This window comes from Aptenodytes patagonicus, chromosome 1 (assembly GCF_965638725.1).
Source record: "Aptenodytes patagonicus chromosome 1, bAptPat1.pri.cur, whole genome shotgun sequence".
NCBI classification, from domain to species: domain Eukaryota; kingdom Metazoa; phylum Chordata; class Aves; order Sphenisciformes; family Spheniscidae; genus Aptenodytes; species Aptenodytes patagonicus.
The window spans coordinates 99,247,498-99,271,655 of NC_134949.1; the positions used below are offsets into that span (position 1 = coordinate 99,247,498).

At 40.9% G+C, this 24,158-nt stretch overlaps 1 long non-coding RNA gene across 1 annotated transcript; it reads right to left on the bottom strand.

The window, feature by feature from the left end:
• Positions 1 to 888: 888 nt before the first annotated feature.
• Positions 889 to 11,051, bottom strand: LOC143166337 (uncharacterized). Its single transcript, XR_012996390.1, has 4 exons — positions 10,789 to 11,051; positions 9,656 to 9,726; positions 1,402 to 1,468; positions 889 to 927 (listed from the first exon to the last, which is right to left on the bottom strand). It is a non-coding gene; the product is annotated as an uncharacterized LOC143166337 (long non-coding RNA).
• Positions 11,052 to 24,158: the final 13,107 nt, after the last annotated feature.

Consider the following 24,158-nt stretch of genomic DNA (forward strand, 5'->3'; position numbering starts at 1 on the left):
AGTGATCGGACTCAGCTGAATGTATTACATTACTCTACTTTCTCTTGAGATAATCACCTCCTTCTCCATCTCCTGGCTTGGCGGGTGACCATGGAGAGCATGTGCAGAGAGGAGAGAAGAGGAACAGCTCTGGAAAGTAATCCACCGCCCCTACCAGCGGCTCCGGTACGCAGGGCCAGGCAAATGCGGTGGCTGAGCAGATTTCAATGTCCAGCATTTTGTTTTCGCCTTTGCTGGTATTCACTGGCTCCCTAGCACAGAGAGAGAGCAGGAGCCTGTGCCAAAACAAGCTTGGAGATTAAAGTGATTGCACAGGCACACAACTGGGTTTTAACATCAAGTCGCCACCACTAACTGTCACACACACACACACACACACACACACACAATCTCACTGTCCTAAAGGGAAGGGATTCAGTTAACATCAGCAGATGCTGTTAGCCCTTTCAGAAAACCCTTCCTAGTATCACTCATCTTCAATAAAAGAACTGTGCTCTTCCAGAACAGGGAGCAATATAAAACCTAAAACAATCATTAAGGTCTTATCTACTACTGAGGCTGCAAGGATACGACTTTGGATCGCATCTGTACAAGCACTAAAACGTCGAGGTTTGCTTCTCCTAACCTCTTTGACCCTCTTTTTCTCCCCAGTTTCTGTCAGTTTGCTCAGGGATGAAGCTTCCAGCAACAGGAATCTACGCAGCTGTTTTCATGGTCACAGTCACGTATTGATATGTTAAATGCAGGTATGTAGGTCAGGACTCTGTTTCTAAGAGCTTCTTCCCAAGCCTGACTTGCCAGTCAGCAGCTTCAGTACAAGAGCTAAGTTCTGTTCTTCCACAGAGCGATCCAGGCACCAAAAAAAAAGACAAGATGCTTCAATCTGCACACAGAAGTCCAAAAGTCAAGGCAGGCGGGAGCTCTGATCTACAGCGACAGAAGAGAGGAGCAATAGCACACTGAGTGAGAAAAGTAAAACAGCAGAACAAAACAGTGATGATTGATATAGAAGAGGACCAACTTTTTTTAAAACTTTTTTTTTTCCCTGGGTCAATGAACAGAGCTCATCTTTAATAAGTGAATTTTGTACGATTACTCAGCTTTTTGTGTTGACTTCTGCATGATTTGCATCCAAAAGTAATCCAAAGGGCTGTGTTTGAGATCTAGGAGCAGAAGCTTTCAAACACAGATCATTATCTGTTCTCAGAGGCAGACATCCTAGCACTCTCTTTTAACCTATTTTCCCTCCCCAAGAGTTTTTCTATGACTGGGAGAGCAACCAAGGGATATCCATACTGTGCTTTTATTTCAACCTTGTCTTTGACCCTGCAAACCATGTAAAAATCTTGGACAGATACTGCCACCCTTTCCTAAAGCACAAATGAAAATGACTTCATTTACCTGGCATTATGCAGGGCAAAACAACCTCACATACACCTTGACACGCCAGAAGGCTGTGAGGATCTGACTGCAATGAGAAGAAAGAAAGCAGAATTGTGCCCACTTCTGACACAGCTTATAAGCATTTATCTAACACATAAGAACAATTGACATAAATCTAAGGAGGTGATAAGGGGGCTGGCCTGGACTGTAAAGGACAGAGAGCTGTGTAGTCCCAGAAGCAATTGTTTAACTTCATTCAAAAAAGGAGAAGATGAAGGTATAGACCCACAACATTGCATATGCAGTAACTTTAAGCACAAAGGAACAGGTTTTTCTAATGTGTGTATGCATATACATATATACATGTCTATATATTTTTTTAATATATATTCGCATATATATACACACACATATGTATATGTAGGCTTGAGGCCAGGCAATAAGCAAAAGGGGCTAGCAATGTTCACATATGAGGAAAAAAATCCGATTAGAATTAACTACAAGTTGCTGGAATGATGGGAAGATTAAAATGAATGGCTCACGTGCTAGAGAATGAGAAGGAAGGGTCTTGGTCTTTTACCTGTTACAGCATCTTCATTACTTTTAACTCCCTGACACAATGAGGAGGTTATTTTTGCATGTGACATGCTCTGTTGTGTGCCAGGAAATGAGCTATGCAACCTCCCCCCCACCGCCCTTTGGCATGCTGTCCTGGTTTCGGCTGGGATAGAGTTAATTTCCTTCCTAGTAGCTGGTACAGTGCTGTGGTTTGGATTTAGGATGAGAATAATGTTGGTAACACACCCATGTTTTAGTTGTTGCTAAGCAGTGCTCACACTAGTCAAGGACCTTTCAGCTTCCCATGCTCTACCGACTGAGAAGGCTGGAGGTGCACAAGAAGCTGGGAGGGGGCACAGCCAGGACAGCTGACCCAAACTGGCCACAGGGACATTCCATACCATGTGACGTCATGCTCAGCATATAAACTGGGGGAAAGCTGGCCGGGGGGGGGGGGGGCCGCTGCTCGGGTACTGGCTGGGCATCGGTAGGCAGGTGGTGAGCAATTGCATCGCGCATCACTTGCTTTGTATATTTGTTATTACTGTTATTATTATTATTATTATTATTATTATTATTATTATTATTATTATTATTATTTCAATTATTAAACTGTTCCTATCTCAACCCATGAGTTTTTTCACTTTTAGTCTACCGATTCTCTCCCCCATCCCACCAGGGGGGAGTGAGCAAGCAGCTGTGTGGTGCTCAGTTGCCGGCTGGGGTTAAGCCACCACACATGCCATGCTATGAGCCTTCCCCTGGTTCTTGAAACGTGTCAAGGAAATGCATTCCAGCTTCTGGGATGCCCAAATTCACCTGGGACTGCTGACACCCTGATGGGTTTGTTTGCAACCATAATTTATGTGAATCTGTTGTTTTGAAGAAAATAAGGGGCCCTTATACCTGTTAGGCTTCATTCTGAGATGCTTAAAAATGCAAAGCAGGTTAATCTCAGCAAAGCAAAGGGGTTAGGCTGGAAAGAGTTACACACACAGAAGGGCAGAGAAGTCCTAAGTACTAGGCTATCCTTAACTTCTGGCTGCTACCAAGGCTTAGAGAGCTGTGGCATGCTGAAGGCAGCCAAGACTGGCGCCACAGAGGCATCTATGAGATACAGACCTCCATATCGGCCCGGGGTCAGGCTAAAGGGACCTTTTCTCCAGCAACATCTGAGTACGACCAGAATATCAACATATATAAATTAATTTTCAAGCACATTCCCCTTACTTTTTCCCATTATTTAATTTTAGGGGAATATAATACCAATTTTGAAGAGCCTCATCTGTGAATATGTAAAAAGAAATATTTTTCAGGCCTGTCTAGGGGTTACACAAAGACTTGACATACTGATTTCTCACGCTACAGTGGAGAGAGAACTGAGCTGGAATTTGCCTGACTTTCCATGTCCCAGGCACCACAACTTCCGTTGTTGCATTTTTCATAGCTTGATTACAATTTATAAATATGTCAGAGAAACCATTATCATTAAGATGCTATGTTTCCACAGAGACACTTAAAAATAAACCAACAATACATATTACTAAGTTGGCACATGGTATCTCCATTTTCCAATGGAACTTTGCTAGCTGGGGCCCACCATACTTAGCACTTATCTGCTTAATTTGAATCAGATTAATAGATTTAAAATGTTTGAGGATTAAAGTTGCAACTGATTAAAATAAAATTAAGAGATGGGTGAGCTTTATCCCAGATGAGAAAATCCCACCAGAAAACTAAACAAACTATTCCTTAAACTTCCAATTGCAACGTGCAGAATGAACAAGTCATGGCTGATTTTAAGATGGAGTTTTGCTGCACATCTCAAAAAGCTAGAATTCAATTTTGAGTTTGAAAAAAGAAAAAGAAAAAAAAGGAACAGACAAATTTCTTACTAAAAGGACCTGTTTTGTTTAATGTAAGATGATTCAAAACTGAATTTCACCTTAATGGACAAAACAGAAGCAAGCATTAACTAAAATCAGTCTTCACCCATAAAAGAAAATCACAGTCAGCACACATCTACACTGTGTACCCAGAATGCAAAATCAACCATAGTATATATCCTAGGGAAAAATTTAAAAAGCCATTTCTTCCTCAACTTAGAATGGTTGCTAACAGAACTACTAAAATATTTCAAGAGCTATAAACTTGGAATTACTCGTACACTACTGGAAACCTCCAAAACCCACCTTTTTGTATATGAGAGGGGGAAAAAAAAGCGTTTCCAGTAAAAAAAATCCTACTGAAAAGGAGGCCTAGTTAGAATAATATAGAGGAAATGAATATTTAAAGAAAGGAAAAACTGAAGAAGTAGTTAAGAGGTGTGAGCAACTTGTACAGCAATTTAAAACTCAGTGAAATCTCAACAGGCAAAATAATTAAGGACAGTAAGATGGAATTTTTAATAATAATAATAAGTGCCTGACGAAGGATTAAATACATTTCAAGATACAGACAGGAATCATAAATAACACCAGAGAAAAGTTAAAATGTTAGTAGATATTTACATTTTATAATGAGAATTATAAAATGAGAATGCATCTATTCTCTATAATATGAAACATTGCAAAAAAGTTTTAAAAGGCCACATCTGCCAAGATTAAATGTGGGCATAAATAATCAACAAGTCTGGTTAACTTACCCACACCCCACAAAGCCTAAAATTGCTTAGCTGAAGGGTTCTCCAATTCTTTAATGTTTATATATTATTTTTATTATAATAAATCATGGAAAACTGGGACAATTCCAACAGATGGGAGTACTGCCAAGAAAAAGAAAATCCTGGGGCTGGAAAAGAAAACCCTGCAACATGTGGCTTCAAAAACTCGTATCATCTCAATTTATTGAAGATCGACTCAAAAACCATTGATCGCTGGGCAAAAATGATCTGACAGTAGACAGATTTTTATTCCGTAGCAATTTCTAGCAGGAAGATAAACACTGGAATAGCTAACTATACAGGTTGAAGGATGCTCTCAGCATGAACTTTTCTAGGTGGTATTTTTTTCTAAACCATATTCCTTACTGCAGCTTCTTAGGCTGGGAGTCTTTGCAGTCAAATCCACCAGCTGGGTGGAGGATCCCTCTGACCTCAGATTTTGTGGAAGGGGCCCCTAGCGTCTTCAAAAGCCTTATATGCTGTTGTGCCGATGGGCACAAGTATGCAGTCATCATGCAAACAAGCCATCACCACAGTCACCGGGAGGATGAAAGCAGGATTCAGCCCATGGAGATTAAATGAGTGTTTGCAGATTCTTGTGATATCTCTCAGAACAAATGGAAAATCTGAAAATTAATTAAAAGCACAGCTTCACAGCTGAGACCTTGAACATGGCATTTCATCTGGTGCTAATGTTTATGAGAAGTTACACTCTCCCCACCTTGGCAAAAGGCTATAAATTTGCAATTAATAATTGTGCTGCTATTAATCTTTGAATGAAGTGGAACACAGTCATTAAATGGAGAAAACCTTCTAAAAGCAGATGCATGTGGATGAGTACAGAATCCTTTCAGGGGATGAAATGGGAAAAGTGGCAAGAAATGTTTTTAAAGGCTTGTTACTAAAATGCTCCTATTCTGGTCATGAATAAACACTTGAGGCTCCCCCAAATGAAGCCTCTCGGAGTCAGCTGCAGCAGTAGCTAAGCTTGCTCCCCCCATCCTTCTGGAGCCGTGTCTGCTTTTCAGTTATAGCAGATCAGAGGTCACTGTCATGATTTCATTTGTCCCCATCAGCAGCTCAAGCTCAATCCTCTGGCATTTCCATGAGCGGGTCATGAGGTACAGCATGTTCCTGCTGCCACTTGTTGAGGTTCAGGGTAGAGAGATAGGGGCAGTAGCATGTGTAGTCTGGAGCTAAATCCAGCGCAATATTCTGTCTGGGATCTTAGATCTTCCCTTACACTGCTTTTGGTCCAGTGATGAGGCAGCTTCAAGCTAGGGTGAAGGACCATTAGGGAAATGGGCTCAGTTCCCAGCACCAGGGCGCACACCGTCTCTGCAGTGAGACACGCTACCTAGATTATCTCCTTTCTCTGTATTTTCCTATTGTCTGTCACCACAAAACCAGAGAGGCATCAGGCCCTCGCCCACAACTTGCTCTGGAAGCCCTTGCAACAGCCAGGGGCTCACACCAGTGTCTGCCCAAGAACCCAGGTTTGACACTAAAGGTCCTCCTGACAGCTCTGGTGCAAAGCTTCAAACCCAGTCTTTCCTGGTGCACTCTTTTTCTCACTTTTAAAGTAACCCTCCTGAATATCATCTTCATGGAACTTCTTTCAGAGATGTAATGGGCTAGGAAGAAGGAAGTTTCTACCTTAACTTTGATTCTAACTAAAACCCCCATGATCCTCAAACCTCCCAAAAGCCTTCTGAGTTAATTTTAGAGGCCCTATTAGAACCAAGTTCCTTGTTCAGTGTGAAGAGGAAGCAATTTTGTCTACTTACTATCCTCACTGTTGCATGACGTGGGGAAAACACACTGACTTCTTTAAAGAAAATGTAAGTGAGAAATTAAGTGGCAAGTGCCCAAGTTTAGCCCTCCATATGCCTTCGATTTGGCTACATATTTGGAACTATGTGAGTAAAGCAAGAGCCTAATCAGGTGCCACACTCTTAACTTAATGGGGAGCAACCAAGTCCAAGTGAGTTCATTAAGCGGTGCAATGGGAAGTGAAGTTGAAAATATTTATCAATCACTTTCTTCAGGATCGCATTTATTTTCAAAAGGCAATTTATTACCTAGGAATGTGTCCTTTTACTGAAGAAAGCATTCTTGCTTTTTAATGACTTCAGCATTAGACACAGCATTTTGACATCAGTATAATACTACACTGCCAAAGACAGGATCTCCAAGTTCATGGAGCATCAATAGCTTCCAAGTTTCAGAGCCTAGAAAGTCCTAATGCTCCCTGATAGTACCAGGAGAAAATCTTGTAACATCATGTGCAAAATGTTTTAGTCATTCCCCAGTGAACATCACATGTTATCCATGAAATATCTAACAGAGGAAATGAATGAGGAACCTCCATCAAGACCATTAGAACGTGAAATTTTAGTTTTGGTCAATTTTGTTGGGTAATACAAATGAGCCTTTTGCCTGTGATAGGAATGTTTTATTGATTCCACCCCCTCTTGAGGCAGCTTGACAGGATTTAGGGAACAATGTAACTGCGGCTATAGCATTATCATCTCCTCAGAAGAAGCCTATCTCTTTGTGTTCATGCTACATCTGTGTTGCCTGGGCTGTAACCATTTCTCACTTCTATGGTAAATTTTATAACAGAGTAGGTAAAGACTAAGATATGCCTCTACGGAGGATTCAGTTAAGTTATCCTTCCCAATCCTTCTATGGGAAGACTATAACACTTCAACAAACTGATTCTCCGTACCTTCACATAAGGGCTTTTTCCCTCCTGTTTCAAAAATCTTGTCAGCTGAAACAAGTGCATTGTGCTTTTACGTACTCATTCCTTAACATGCATTTGTAGACAGTTAATAGTTATAAGGCTGCATTGTGCAATTTAGAACTTTAAAAGGACATCTGCACAGTGCTAATACAAAAGTAAGGCTGTTTTATATCTCATCTAATTTGTTAAAATATAGTAGAAGATTATTATGAAGATTGATGGAGATGATCCCCAGTTTAATTGTTATAGCTAATGATCATTGCACACTGATGCATAAAATACAAGGTGTATCAAATCAGAATGTATGCACAGACTTTGCAAGGCCAGAGCAAATCACATTAACCGTGGAGAAGGAATTGATTATTTTCACTGACTGGCCTTTTCATAAGACTCAACTTTCACTTACGTACAGCCACACAATGACTAGAAATTTTTAAATTCCTATCCTGCCTGGACTCTCTTAGCCAAAGTAGTAAGTGGAAGACAAAGAGAAAGGAAAAAGCAAGTTAGAAACAACAGAGAGCTGGTCAGTAAATCATAAATCAGATCCCTGAGGAAAACTGGGCAAACACAGTTAATTTTTAATATATGCTCCTGACAACTGCAAGTAGAGCAGCCCAATAGAAGAGGACATAAAGGGGGAAACGGCTGGTGCTAAGGACTCAAAATTCAGATTATACATCTTTTGGTGAGATTTTAATTTGCTCTAGTTTGCTCCTGTGGAATAACCACCCACTAGCTGCTGGAGTGCGTCTTCCAGTTAAGTTTCAGCTGACAGGAGTTCAGCTCATGTGCTGTCACACCACTTGGCAAGGGGACGCAAAGCCTGGTAGGCAGGGATGATAAAGCCATTCACCTTAAAGTGAACTCCTAATCCAAACCAAAATGCTAATGTGGATGTTCCCAGTGTTTTGATATACAGACACACAACAGACAGTGTAGCAGAACAATGATAACGCTGCACTTAGGGTCATCCATGTGCTACATTACCATGATTTCTGCAATGACAGTGACAGTAGTATCTGTCCTGCATGCTTTATCTTTGCTTCCACTCCGCTAGCACATGGGTGTCATCACTGCACAGCCTTTCTCTTCCAGGAGAGGGGAGGAGGGGGTGCTCGAGATGCACAGAGTTCTCACATTTCTTTTTCACCTCTCTATCAAGCGCCCACCCCTAAAGCACACTGGCATTGTGCTGGCATGGCACAGCTGCTGCTCAGGAGAGCCAGCTGAGCTCTTGAAGGGAACCGCCACCTGTGAGGAAGTCCCATACTTGAAGGGCACAAGAAGGAAGATTATCCAGCTTCCACCTTCTGTGAAAGCAAGCAGACAGATCCCTCCTCTCGCCCACAATCTCTCTCCCCCCCCAGGCTCCACAGACCCCAGCCAGCCCAGCAAAACACCCGCCAGAACAGCATCATGGCAATCTGCGGTCTTGTAGCCTGGGAGAGAGGCAGGAGTGTCACTGTCACAGAGGATTGCACTGGCAATCTCCACCACTAGGGGACAGTCAGTCTTCTCCAAGCAAGACTTAGACAACTCATGAGAACAAAACAAAAGGACTTTGTTTCCTTTGAGCAAGGTGACTTTTTTACCTAGAAGAGGAACATTTTTTCACATGGGCTAATCTGGAGCAAGAACTATTTTTATCTAAGCCATGTGTTACAAACCGCCTAATGTAGCTAATATAGCTGGTTTCCATAGTGCACTTTTCTGTAGAGCATTTAAGTAACTAGGAGCTAGTCGCGAAAAACAGGGAAGTAAAATTTAATGCAGAATCATTCAAAACTCACTATCAGTTCTCCTTGATGTGCATACCTTCATGTGAGGAGGGAGTGAGAGGAAGGCTTAAAAGCCATTTTATTAGAGATGAGTGCCTTTTTATGCCCACCTTCCTTGCTGAGCTTTCCTCTTGCTCGTAACACACCACAGCCACGGATGGGGACTGCTACCCACGAGACTTGGCACACCGCCACACAAGTCTTACCTGGCCTTCTTACAGAGTTCAGACTGTATTGGTCCTCCTGGAATAGCATCCCCTGGATTTACACCCTGATGAACCAGCCTCCTCCACCTTTTAAAGACTCTGTGAGTCTGGAGTAAGTGAGGCGTCCGCCCTGTTTTTAGTTATAGTATATCTATATCTATATCTTCTTTTGAAATAGAGGCCAAAGAAGTCAAGGAACAGCACTCTGTCAGGGTGGGCAGCAGACTCTGAGTTTCTAAATGACAGCCCATGTAGAGAAAAAATAATAGTGCAGTACACAGGAAATAGGTATCAAAAAACCCCGTATCCTACGTACCAATGTTATACTTCCCGATTCTGGTCACACAGGTGATGATGCTTTCTGTCAGCAATACAACCTGTAAATAGCTAAACACATTGGTAAATGTGGATCAAATTTCAATGTGAACAAAATGCAGTCAACTGTTCATCTTAAAGGCACACCTAGTTGGAAATGGCACCTTTATTCAGCTACCCACAGTAAGCAGACTCGCACCAGGTATAGCAGCTAATGTTCGTTTTTTCATAATTTAGAAGGTACTACCTCACCAGGTTACCACTTAAGTTCACAGTTCACTAAACTTGATGTAGATATAAAAGCTGTATCTGATAGAATAATCTACTGAATAAAATTAATGAAATTACTTTCACACACAGCCTGGCACTTCTTTAGCTTTAAAATTTAATGCAAAATCCCACATATGAACTCTTTTTACATTCATTTTATTGTCGTATATGATGAGAAAAAAAAAAAGTCTCTCCGAAGGCTTTTGAAAAGGAGAATTTTCAGAATCAGTTACAGTTCTCATGAAAGGCTCTGCAGTAACTGATGTGGATTCTGAAAGTTCTTTTCCCACCTTCCCTTCAAAAATCAGGTGCAGTGTGGGGGCATGAGAGCACCAGCTCCCTATGCGCAGCTTTCACAATATTCTTTCCAGTATTTCTGCCTATCAACTGGAGTACCACATCTAGGCATAGGAAAATAGCTGGCTTCATCTCCATGCACATTCCTGCCCTCTTTGCTTGTAAAGCCAAAAAGGTTATAAATAGTGATGGGGAGTATGTGACATGGACACCTGTGGGATTAAGACCTCAGATTATTTCACAGGTTGCTAAACAGCTGCCTAAAATATCCTTTCTGGCTCCATTCCTTTTTCTCACTCACTCCCCCGGAAATTTACACAGAAGAGACGAGTTTAAGCCAGCAATCTAGAAGAGATCTGAATCTTGATAAGCAAGAAGCAGCGCTGCTTTTCCTTAAGTAGATCAATCTATGAACTTTCTGGTTGGGAAAGCGTATGGAGAAAGCCACTACATTGGTTAAGGGCTGAAGGAAAAGGGTGCTTCACAAACAGCATATTTAGCTCCTGACAACAGCAAAGAAATGTTCAGTGAAATCAGTATCTACGACAGCTGGTACTGTCCACGTACCTGAAAGTTGACTCTCCCTTGCAAGAGGGTGCATCGCAGCTGTATTTCATCCATTTTCCCCAAAGCTCCTAAAAGCCTCCAAGGATCTCCATGTAGCAACCTGTTCTCACTGGCCCCACCGACGTGTCACATTACTTGCCCTACAGCATGTCTTTTGGGCTGAGGCTAGGAGCAGTGTGTAAAGCGGCAATGAAGCTGTGTAAACTGGACAAAAGTGGATGTTGAATCATGAGTTCTTCAGGGCCATGAAGCAATTTGATCAGTCTGAGGAAGTCTGCTGCAGAAAGCAGATTTAAAAGAAGAGAGTCACACACAGATGGGGGAGTGCAACAAAGCAGTTCTCTGACTGGAGACCATCTGGCATACCATTAAGATACATTTAAATAACTAACAAGCTAAACAAAAGTTTTAAGTAGCGCATGATGTGTGTCTTTTGGAAGAACCTGAAATGTGACAGCTGAAAACAAGTCACAGGATGTTTGACTACTGGAGATTCGAAGCTGTCCAAACAGATGCTTAAACTGTAGCTAGAACCAGAGAAAACAAAAAAGCAAGCACAGAGACTGTTTAAGTCAAAATGACGGATATGGTGGAGAACTGGGACTGCTAATGTAAAGACAGAGAAATAATTATATATTGCAGAATGCAGCACTTAAAGGAGAGCAAGAAGGTTGAATAACTGAACTTTATTTCATTATATTTTACCAGGCTTTAAATTTTACCCATTTCTAAGACCAGATGCAACTCTGCTTATCCACTATTGGATAACTTTACCTGTGGGCACAAAAGTTGGACAGTTACCCCACAATAACTAAGTCTGCAGTCCCCTAAGTCTTTTACATAGAAGTACTGATGTTTATGCTACTTTTTAGAAACAGAGAGGAGAAGCAGCTTTTGTGCAGCTCTGGAGTCCTTAGCAATTTCACATCTCTCAGATATTGAGAAACGAGTCTCTCTGGATTTCTTTTCTCATTTGTTACCAAAAACCTAACACCTTTCTTTTTTTTCTGGCATCTTCCACATTTGGCTTATTTTCATTACCTTGTGAAATACAGTCACAAAACGAGGTGGACTGTGATTCTCTTCCATACACTACTGAAGTGGGAGGAGTTTGGCTCACCGGATGGTCAGTGTACTACATGTGGCCATAAGAAAGCTTGATATCAGTTCAATTAACGTTAATAATAAGAAAAAAAAACCCAACACACTCAGATGAGAATAATTTGTAACTAGATGTAGCTATGCACTTGAAAAAGAGGTGCAGGTAATGTGTTTCAGGACATTGCCAAAGAAGTAAAATAGTATTTCCCCACTGCTTACTTTATTTTAAATATAACACAATTCTTAAAACAAACTTTCTGACAGAAAGAATCTTTGGCTGTAGCCTGTATTTGTATTTCACCCACATTAAGCAGACTAGCTCACAGTTGGCTAAAGACTATCACCCCAAAATACAGCTGTTCTTAATTTGAAGATGTCTCATCCTTGCCTTTATTGATTTGTGTTCACTTCCCCAGTGGTTAGTAACAGCTAAATAAATATCATAATAAAAAAATGCCTGCCTAATACTTAATTTGAACTTGTCTTGTTGAGTTTCCAGCTATTAGTTCTTGTTGTGTTTTTCTCTGCTAAATTAAGGAGCTCTTTTGTATCCATTTGTTCTTACCACGAAGCATTTATATACTAATCAAGTCACTTCTCAGTCTGCTTTAGTATGAAGAACAACTTGATCTGCAAGTGTCTCATTATACAACTTTTCCTCTTCCCCTTGAGTAATCAGTATTGCTTTCTTCCTCATACTCCACAATTTTTAATATCCTTTTTAGAAGTATGAAATGGAAACAATTTTCAGGTTCTGCCTGTTGTACTCACCCAGACAATTACCTTGCTGCTTCCATACGTTCTTCTTCCCATATGTCCAAGGTGCACGCTAACTTTCCTGCCACTGTAGGGACCCTCACACAGATCAAATGCCCCCTCTAATCTCTTTTTCAGAGTGACTGCTTTCCTTTCCCCCCTATTCTGTTTATGTTGTTCTGTGTTTCTAGACACATCATTTGGTTTCTTCTCATATTAAAATGCATTTCATTTAAATGGACTCTGTTGCTTAGTATTCCTGATCTCTCTGAAGGACTGCCTCTTCTTCAGTCTTTGGCAGAGCACCTCTCCAATACACTTGTAAATGTTAGGAGCAGGAATTTAACATTCACTGCTGAATATGTTAAATAGTAGTGAATTCAGCACTGACCTCTGCATAGCCTCTCTCTAAGAGTATCTTCCTTCACTGATTACTCCTCACTAAATTGTGTATTTCAAAATTTGCCAATTATTCAGTATTTTACTTATGTAACATATTCTCCATTGAAAACATCAAGGACTTTTTAGTTAGATTTAGTTGTCTCTTTTTGCCTCCCTTTATAGTGTTATGTATGATGCATTTACTAGGGACCATTCAGGCATTTTCATCTAATGAAATCTCTCCTATTGTGCTGAAGTGGGACATGGCTGAAGCTCAGTGTAAGTCTTGCTCTCCTCCCATGCACCAGTGTGGGCTTGTGACATCTCACCAAGTGTCTAAGGTCCACCAGTCTCCAAGTGTAGGGACAAGGCTCCATGGTCTGAGTGGTCCCACTCAGCCCTTCATCTCTGGTTTAAGCCAGATTCCTATAAACTGTCCTTTCTTCTGTGTATTTACCTAGTTTGTATGGCTGAAGAGGAAAGAAGTGGAGATGTATGAGAAGACCATATGGCCATCCTGGCCATCAAAGACAGAATTATGCTCTGGCTTTCAAGGACTGTGTTATACCCTCCCAGGGCTCTCGTCTCTAGTCCTTTTTGAATACTTTAAGAGCTTTAAAACATCCCTTCTAGAGATCTCAATAATCCAAATTTTAAACATAAATTAGATCCGAGAGGGGAAAGAGCTTCTCAGCCAATGCCTTTAGGATACCTGGCAGCAGCCTCTGTGAGCCTGCAGAGTATTAAGTAGCATTCTAAGTTACTAATGACTTAGAAAATACATTTTCACCCTTAGGCAATACAAGTATAACAGTCTGATACTTTCCAAACAGAAAACAGAAATGTTTATTGAATACATCTGCTTTTTCTGCACAATTATTTTTATTATTTCCCTCTCCTTAGGATACACATGTACAATTACCAAAATTCCAATAGATTTATATATAAAACAAATAAACTTCTTCGTGTTTGCAGTCTTGCAAGACATGAAATTCTTCATCACTTTTCTATGTTCCATAACTTCAGATCAATAATGATGGTTACTTATTTCCTTGTCCATATTTACACTGTTTTTTTATACCTAATTCCCACCTCCATTATATTACCAACGCAAGACAGGGTTACCGGCAAAGCTGCTTTATTTCTTGACAACGGAATACTGCATTTTTTGGACCATTCGTCCAAAATAAATCCTATTTTTATTTATGTTTTCTTTCTGACGTTTTCCTTTGCATGATTTGTGTTCACAGTTTCCCTGTGGTGCTTGGAGGATTGCCTTGGTAGCACCAAATATTTATACTGCTGTTAGGATCATTTTTCCTTGCCCAGACTGAACATAATTAGATCCTGATCACTGGTCACCATCCAGTTTTAATCGAAAAACTATTAATTGCTCACCAGCCATCACAGGCAGGCTCTTCATAAAATACATTTGTTGTCTCTTCACCTATAACTCAGGTATGAACTCCCAGGTATTAATGGCAATTATTATTATTAATTTCAGTGTTTCTCTAAATGGGAGAAATTAATATCAGGTGCAGAAACTACTCTTGGGCCAAGAGAACAAATTGGCTGCATCCTAACTCTTTACTGGAGGTAGGTCTGCTATGTGTGCTAACCATACCCACTCCCATTTTCTACAGAAAGAAAACCTGAGGACAGGACTGGACTTGACCTCTTCACATGCCTGGACACATACTCCTATTACTTTTCCTTTTCCACACTCCATTTCTGAATCCTTTGAGGAAAACCTTCTGGAAAGAGGCTTCTGCTCCCTCCATTTCTCTCGCCATACCCCTTGTGATAAAGTACTCCTTACCTCTTCCTTCTCAGTGCACATCTGTTAATCCTTTCCTATGTTCATCTCCCCCTCAGCGGTGTCATGGCACTTCTCTCCCTAACCTACTGTCTCTTCTTTTATTTTGTCATATGTAGGAAGTACATTTTCCAGAGGATTACTGCTTGTGATGGGCTCTGTGTGTTTACACTTCTATTAAAATCTTCAAAACAATACATTGGGAAGTCAAGTGTTACCTCGCGGTATAATATTGACAAACAACCTGGCCGGAGGTTCCTCAATACATCATGACTCTGTGGGAGGCGAGTCAACTGAATACATTACTGCTCACTTCGGCTCACCCATCAGAATTTCTCCCAGGAGCGAAGAAAAAGGAAAGTCAACAGTGTGTCTGATGGCAATTACCACAGAAAGTATTCGTGTGTCTCCCACCTTTAAGTCAGTGTTCAGTTTTGTTTGCTTATAATACAGCCTTAAGAGGAAAAAAGAGAACACTAACGTTAAGTGGCAAGTGAGTACACCATGGGCACGGCTTAGCTGAGATAAAACAAGACTTTATTTTTAAACAAGCTTAGGCTGTCTTGTGCCTGCTGTCCAAAAGCTAGAGCAGGCTTAGTGTGACAGCAAGACCCCCTATCCCCCCAGCAGCACCCTGCTCATTCTTGCTGCTCAGATCCCTGCAGCCCCTGCGCAGTGGCACCTCTACACCTGCAGCCACGGCTGAGCACTTTCCCTTCTCTCTCCCCCTTTCCTCCCTCACACAACCAGCAGGAGCTGTGCTAAGCTCTTTTTATAAACAATACTTTTAATTCTTTTCATCTTCAAAGCTTTTTTACAACCATTAACTAATTAATCCTCACAAGAGCCTAAGAGAGTTGATGGAGTTGTTCTAAACAGCAGTTAGCTCTCAGCGCGCCTCGATTAACTTGAGCATTTAGACAGAGGGAGAAAGAGAAGTACGTATGTATTTATTTTATTTTTTTACAAGACCAGAGGCTGAAGCAACACAGGAACTAGAGCTATGGCAGTGTGGTTTCTGATTTCCACTTCTGAAATCACTGTGCTGCAGCTCTCATAACCCCCTTCCACCCTCCTCCCAAGGTAAACTGAAACCCCTACAATACAAAAAGATCGAAGAAAAGGTTTTTCCTCAAAATGATGTTCCTCCTGTAGAATGGTAAACTCTCGCCTTGATTAACTCTATCCCAAAACAAGGGACTGATTACTTTTTAACCTTTACAGAAGCTGGAATACAAACTTACCATGCACTGCACACTTGGAGATTTATTGAAATTTGATTACAAAAACCGAAGGGAAACATGCACTGCATCTTGAGCAGCTTTACAAAAAGTCAGTCTAGACAATCCTTTATGAATCACTCAATCTATGCATATCATGAAAGAAAACATGCAACACTTTTCAACTGTCATTTCTAATTATACATGGCTAGAATATATGTGTTCTTAAATAAAGAAAGCAGAAGTAGCAGGAAGGTATTTTACAGGCAAAAAAACCACTACAGCTAAGTACATTCAGGAGTGATTGCAACAAACAGGTATAAATTATTTTTCCGACATCAGGGATCACTTTGAAATGGTTCTCGATATATCTAGTCCTCCCCAACCTCAAAGAAGCATAAAACAAAAGCAAAAGGATCTGCATGATTTATATATTTTTTTTTAACCTTTATTTTTAGGGAGGGCTGTTTGTTAGAAATTCTTACTCTCTCGCTGTGAGATTCACGCAGCTGTGTGGAGGAGGCACACGACTGGCAGGATGGTTGGTGATCTGCTCGTGGCCAGGGGCTGGTGCCAGGACCAGCTGCCCAGCACCACCTCCAGCAGCCTGAGCAGTGCAAGCGTAACTGGTTCTCAACCCCACCGTGGCACCTGAGGTTTCTCCAGCAGCGTGAGTTACAGATTACACCGAGGTAGTCACTGAGCATGTGGAAAAAAAGCATTTGGTCAAAAATTCATAACCTATCATGACAAGCAAGGACACCTGCCTCCATCAGAAGGTTAACAGCCAGAAATAGTTATTAGGCTAAAACCACCAAACATCCCAGAAAGATGGTCATAGCCCCTGTGTCAGGGTCCCTCGAGGGCCCCAAGGTGACACCCAGGGAGCCCAGTCAGGGCAGCAGGGCCAGGGCACCACCATGGTGATGCTCAGAGCAGGCCTGGGGGTCTGGCTGAGCCAAAATTGCGCCCTGTTCCCAGGAAAGGGAGTCCTAGGTGGTAGTCTTGGAGAGGGCAGATCAGGGAAATTAGTGTCTAGAGATGCCCCGACAATACCCTCTGAGCCGGGTGGTGGCCCATTAAATCTTCTTTACCCACTTGAGGTCCAAATGCAACTTAACCAAGCAGAAGGGTAGAGCAGCTTGTCATGAAGGTTGTGCATGGCCTGGCTTCAGAGAGAGCTATTTTCCTGCAAAGTGCGTGCTCAGGAGTGATGACTGCAATAGCAGCATAGCAGTTACAATTTCATTTGGTGAAATGAAATAATGAGGTGAATTTTCTGGAGACCGAGAAATTGCTGTACTTGCTCTAAAACTCCCAGTGAATGAAACTCACTGTATATGTTTTTTAGACCTAAGAAGCAAACAGAGCTTCAGCCTGGCTCACATACAAACAAAAACCAGGACACAGCAGCTTTACCTCAGCCAACATTGTTACAGAGCTCACAAAGGGGAGCTAAAAGGACACCAGCCCTGCTGAATCATTTGGCAGGGTTTCAAAGAGTTTAAGTCAGCCCAAGCTGCACAGTGAGCCGGTTAAGGAGACTGATCCATCTGAAAATTTATCTTTTTTGTTTAGAGTTAGTTTTTTGGCCAGCTCAGCTTCCTGCATTAACAGCACTGGTAAGAGCACTGCCCGAAGGTGGGGAGAGGACAGAGCCACACCAGCACTAACGTGGGCCAGTGTATGCTGCCATGAAACCACCACTCCAGGAGCTGTATTACAGAAGAAGACATCCACAGACACCGTGCTCAAGGCCTACTGTATCCAACTGCCTAAAAGTGCTGCCTAATCACAGCTGAACAGCTGTGAAAATAAATCTGATCACTTGTAACTTCACATAAGGAGAAAGTAATCTTAAACTGCACTCAAGTCGGTCTTCCACTGGGATCTTCCAATAACATCAAGTGCAAACATGCTGAAAGGCTCTCCTTAATTCTCAGAGCCAAATCTGAGTGATCCCATCCAGGGTGTCACCAGCATATGAGAAATGCCAGGAACGAGACAGACGCCTTGCACACCAGCAGTCTCCTGCTCCTGGGTCACTCCCAGAGGGCTGTTAATGCCAGTGAAAATTAACGGGGTTACAGTCACACCCATTTCATCAATCTTGGATGTCACTAAACTGTACCTAGGGATCTTCCATCTGAGCTACAGGAATAAACCATAAAACCACGTAAATATACACAGCTGCTTTTTAATAGATGGATTTATCCATTAGAGGTAGATTCTGTCCTTCTAGCAAGTTCCCGGAATAGCCCTATCTCTGGATTTGGGAAACATGCCCAATCCCTAACCTTTTAAGCAGCTCATTTTATTACCTGTCAGCTATCTAATAAGTCTTGTACAACGTGGGCATAAACACCATGTTAATGGTATAGTTGCACAAACACTTCTCTGGCAGCAAAGCTGGGTCAAGAAGTTCCCCCGCCGCTTGGTCCAGCTCCAGCTCCAGCTTTAGCATTTCTTCACGGTACCAGCCTGACTGTCTGAGGCGCTGCACTCTCGGTGACACTGCTGAAGTTACCAGGGTAAAAGCAAAACAGAAAAATCTCTTCCACTGCAGTCTTTTCATCAAGGAAAAGGGGGTGGAGAGGGCAGGCAGAATAGAAATAGAAATTTAGAAAAGCTTTTCCAAATATTAAAATAGAAGAGGGCAGAAAACACTTGAACTGACTTTGCCACCTTTACCAAGAACTCACACTCGTAGCTGCGCATAGAGAAACACGTATCAACAGAAGAAACCATTCGCCCACCTGTGTTAAAGCAGTCAGGAGTCCTGCCAGAGACAGCCTAGAACATCGCACGCATTCAAACTGTAACAAAACTACAATTTAATATTCAGGGCAATTCAATTTGAGATTTGGCTTAAGGTTTTCTCAATAAAAAAGGAAACAATTATAGTTATAGGATGACAGCATGACTGAATTATTAAGGCAACAGCCTGGATGAGACAAGAGCTCCTGACCAGTTCCCGCAGACACCACTGGCTCTGCTGACAGGAGGCAACCGGGAATGACCAACAACGAAACCAGTGAGTGTGATGTGACTTAGCTTCACTGCACTAAAACTCCTGCTTAGAGAGTCTCTTTCAGAAGTCAAATGGCCTTGACCCAATTTAAAGTATTGAAAGTGAACTGAATTAAAATCCTTGAGTTCAGAATAAATCCACAGATGGTTTTCATCCTGTTTACAGGAACACAGGAGTAAAGGAGTCCCCAGCTCTTTTCATTTCATGCAGCCTCATCAAATTTCCCTGCTGCACTGATCAAGTTAAGGTCAAAGATTTGTGACCCCACTGCTCTGCAACTTGCTAGAAATTTGCTTAATTTTCATCACAGATTTATTCATGGACAATTTATTCCAATTTATCCTCACAACAACACTGTCCTTTGGGTTAAATGGCTTTTCTCCCTCTCTGCTCCAGGTATTCTAGGCAATATCTTATCTTCTTGCAGCCATCATTTTACTAGATGAAAAAGCTAAGCTTTTTAATTTTTCTTTCAAAAGGAGAATAGCTTTCCATCGAAATTTTTCAAAAAGTCTCTCCTCTCTGGCTCTAATTAGAGTTCAGCTTCCTTGGGCCTGGATGACCGGCACTGCACACAGTATTTCAGATATTATTTCACTGTTGTCCTGGATGATGAAATCCATTTTAAAAATTAACTTAGATTTACGCATTTAATTTTCACTTTTATTATCTACACCGAGAAACTTAAAAAATATCAAGATCATTTTTTGAGCTCATACCTCAATATTTTGAATCAAACCTGGGAAAATCAAGACTTGAGAATGTTTTCCCTCATGCTACATTCTGAGGCAACACAGTCTGAATTGGAGACTAATGAAAACATCTCTCTCTATATATAGTTATGTCAGGGTCTAATAATTCATACCACATACCTTAAATTAAATAATATAATTGACAAAGAAATAACATGCTGCTTAGTCTCAATAACCTTTTCTAAACATCCTATTCAAGGTTATGGGTAGGTTATACAGATCGTATCTGTTTTCCAGAAATTGAAAACCTGTGCTAAAACCCATAACCATTACGGAATACAAGACACTGTAGCAGTCCTTAAAGTGTACTTAATTTTATCTCTATATTTAATTATTCCTTTTTGAGATTTTTACTAGGCTCTCCAATTGCTGATGCTTTTTTCTCATTAAAGTGATAAAATGAGTCAACTGTTACTACTTTAAATTTCATTAAGTAGCCCCAGAATGGTGCCAATAGCTTAACAGCCAGAGTGTATTTATTTATCTGCTTTGTTTCTTGACCGCTATGAATATGACCTGCACCTGTCATCTAAGCAACAATCTTATAGGCTATTTTCGATGGAACAGGGCTTTACAATTTTGTGGGTTTTTTTTGTTGTTGTTTTTAGTTTATGTTTTTGGGGGTTTTTGTTACAGTAGGACCTCTGGGTCCACATGACACACGGGTGCGTGTGTGCACGTTCTTGTGTGTGTATCTTCAACTCAGATAGCAACTTGTGAAAAAGTAGGTCCGTCTAAGAAAGAAAGAGTGCTATTCTGCTTTATACCACTGTGAACTAGAATGACTACTGAAAAAGTAATTGGATAGAAAAAACATATACCAGTTTAGCTGAATATTAGTTCCATCCCTATGTGACCAAATGATCACCTTTTGAAATTCGAGATGCTGAGACGCAGGGCTGCCATTTTAAAATTGGCAGAGCAACTTTTGTCCATGACCTCAATATTTTACAAATATTAGTTGTCAAAATGTGTCTGTGTAAAAATTACTACCCCGTCACCACACAAATATTTTTCTCCCTCAAACAGAGGAAATGCAGGCAGGCTCCACAAAGCAAGCTCTAACAGAGGTAGGACAAGACTTCTGGAGTTTTGTCTACCATGGAACCACCTCCTCAGAATGAACTCCATCATGTTACATATATGCAAGCAAAATTAAAGCCTAAACTACTTTCTTAACTTCAAATTCTTAGCAATTCAATTTTCTGAAGGCCTGTTGGGGCTCTTGAGTTACCTGCAGGAACAGGTATCTTCAGTGATCTAAGTCAGTAAAGAGGAAAGAAAAATAAAAAGGTATGTTCCTACCAGCTCTTATGTGAGGATTTATATTTGCACTCAGTTGCCTCATATACAGCTCTGAGTGCATTCACTTGTACAGCAAGACTTGGCAGTTAAAAAAATCTTCATAAAAATTAATATCACTTCTTCATAAAAATTAATTTTTTGGTTCCTTCTCCTGTCTTCTTAAACCAGATTTAGCCTGCTGGAAAGGTAACAAGAATGCTCTTTCATGTTGAGCTATCTGCACGAGGCACTAAAATTCAGCTTTGTGGGCATCCTGAATAAGAAAAATTACATATTTAATTTCATTTTTAAATCACAGCATGTCAAAGTGAACCACGTAGAATAGCAGGGACTCATTTCTTACATGTCTAACAGTAATCACTAACTCTGTCTCATTTTCATTCGTGCAGACCTTGTTAACATGTGTGAAACAGAGAGGCAGATAACAGGAACTCTATATTCCACAATGGCAAACTTTCTTTCCTACTTACTAGATGCTCTAAGTAGGAGTTGTCAATTTATACCACCGTCTTGGTTTGCAGCTGTGTTGAAGCTTTAGGGCCCAATTTTGGTAGTCCTCCATGCATGCAAGTCTCTTACAAGTTAATGCACGCTTTGATATGAGAATTGAGATAAAATACTGGACTAATGCCTAGCTTACTACACTTCAAAGCGTGGCATTTCAGCTAAGGGAGCAGAGAAAATACACCTACTCCAAACGCAGTAGTTAGTCATTTTCCATTTAGTGGACCAGAACTTTCACATCATTACTGAGAAGAAAATTCTAGCTACCCTTAGTAAAAAAAGAAATAGCACAGTTGCAACTCCAAATATCTGTGGTTTCTAGGATGCTTAGAGAATGTAGCCAGCAGCAAGCAAACACTAATACTATATTTCTTCCAAAAAGTAAGTGTACTTGCCATATATATATGTATATGAGTGTGTGTGTGTATATCTATGAAAGAAAGCTAGAAAGCCTTTTAAAAAATGTAAAAAGGTTTTTTCCTCCCCCTCTTGTAAGCAGAATAAAGATTGTGTAAACTGCTCCCTGTGCCATCAATCGCGGCTGGAGAACAGGAATGCTGCTGACAGCAGTTGCTATTCTTTTGATACACCACATACACGCCTCGCATTCCCGTGGCAGCTGACAGCACAATTAGTCCTTGTATAGCCAAAACGGGGTGGGGAAGGGGGGAGTTCTTCTGGAGAACATTTGGTTTCCATGGATAAGCCTAGTTTCTTCTGCCGCAGTACTGTCAGCCGTCCCAATCATGAAGTCTTTATACTCTAATTCCATTCATACATATCTTTTGCCTTTTAGTGAAGATTTCTGAGGAACACTTAATGAGTTTCAACCTTGTTTTGTGAAGCTTCATGCCAGTGAAATTGGGGAAAAAACCCAAACAAACGTTTTCTCAGAGTCAAGTTACCTAGTACATGAATGAAATGTCTACTGAAATCAGAAAAAGTTTTGCCTAGTAGGTTTTGGCTTTCTTTTTACACTTTCCGTATTTGAAAATGATTTCTGACTCAGATAGGATAATGCAGAAGACTTGAAGGCTTCCTAAATGGTTGATTTTATGTAAAGCCATACATAGCAGAATTTGTGTAAAGAAACAATGGGTGTTGATTACTAATAGAACTTGGCATGTATTTTTCTCTTAACATAAAATTACTCCAGTTATCATAACAATTTCATAATCTCCAATATCCAAAAGCAATTAAAGGTTCTGTCTGGTCTCCAGTAACAAGATTTGAAAATATGCCCATAACCAAAATGCTCTATAGACTTTAAATAGGATATATATATTATTTTTTTAGACATATCACAAACTGGTTTGAAAGTTCTGTTAAAGACATAGATATGCATGAAAATTCGTGTTATTTTTTTTAAGTAGCTAAAAGTTGCATGTTAGCACATCTTCGGATATTTCCATTGCATCATGATGAATGGACAATTTGTGCCTAGAGGTCAACATCTTTTCCATTCACCACAGTTGGAACAGAAGTTGAGTAGGCTGATGCCGATCTGCCAAGACTGTTGTTTCCCCTGCAGGCTACATAATTTTTGCCCTTTTCAGAAGCCAAAAGGGAAGGCAGTGCAATCTATTGGTTTGTCTCCAGCTCAGAGCTCAAGATGCATTGGGGGTTTAATGATTTGTGTGCATTATGGAACAACTTTGTCACTGATATGTTTTAAATAAAAGTCATGTTCTGCTTCCCTGACTTAACTCATAATTTGATTATCCAAATCCAGATTTTCCAGGGGCTCTCATAAGACATTCCAAACAAACATTTCACTCCTTTTCCTCTTATGCCTGCATTGCTCATGCTATCTTATTCAAGACTGACATTTGCTATGAGAACAACCAGAAAGTACCTTTCTGTCCAAGCAGAGAAAGGAATAATTTCATAGAATCATAGAATCGTTTAGGTTGGAAAAGACCTTTAAGATCATCAAGTCCAACCATTAACCTAGCTCTGCCAAGTCCACCACTAAACCATGTCCCTAATCACCACATCTACACGTCTTTTAAATAGCTCCGGGGATGGTGACTGTTGTGGTTTAACCCAGCAGGCAGCTGAACACCACACAGCCATTCGCTCACTGTCCCCCACAGTGGGATGGGGGAGAGAATTGGGGGAAAAAAAAGTAAAATTTGTGGGTTGAGATAAAGACAGTTTAATAGGACAGAAAAAGAAGGGAAAATAATAATAATAATGATAAAAGAATATACAAAACAAGTGATGAACAATGCAATTGCTCACCACCCGCCGACCGATGCCCAGCCAGTCCCCATGCAGCCGTTGCCGCCCCCCAGCCAACTCCCTGCAGTTTATATACTGAGCATGACGTCGTATGGTATGGAATATCCCTGTGGCCAGTTTGGGTCAGCTGTCCTGGCTGTGCCCCCTCCCAGCTTCTCACTGGCAGGGCGTGAGAAGCTGAAAAGTCCTTGATTAGTGTAAGCACTGCTTAGCAACAACTAAAACATGGATGTGTTATCAAAATTATTCTCATCCTAAAC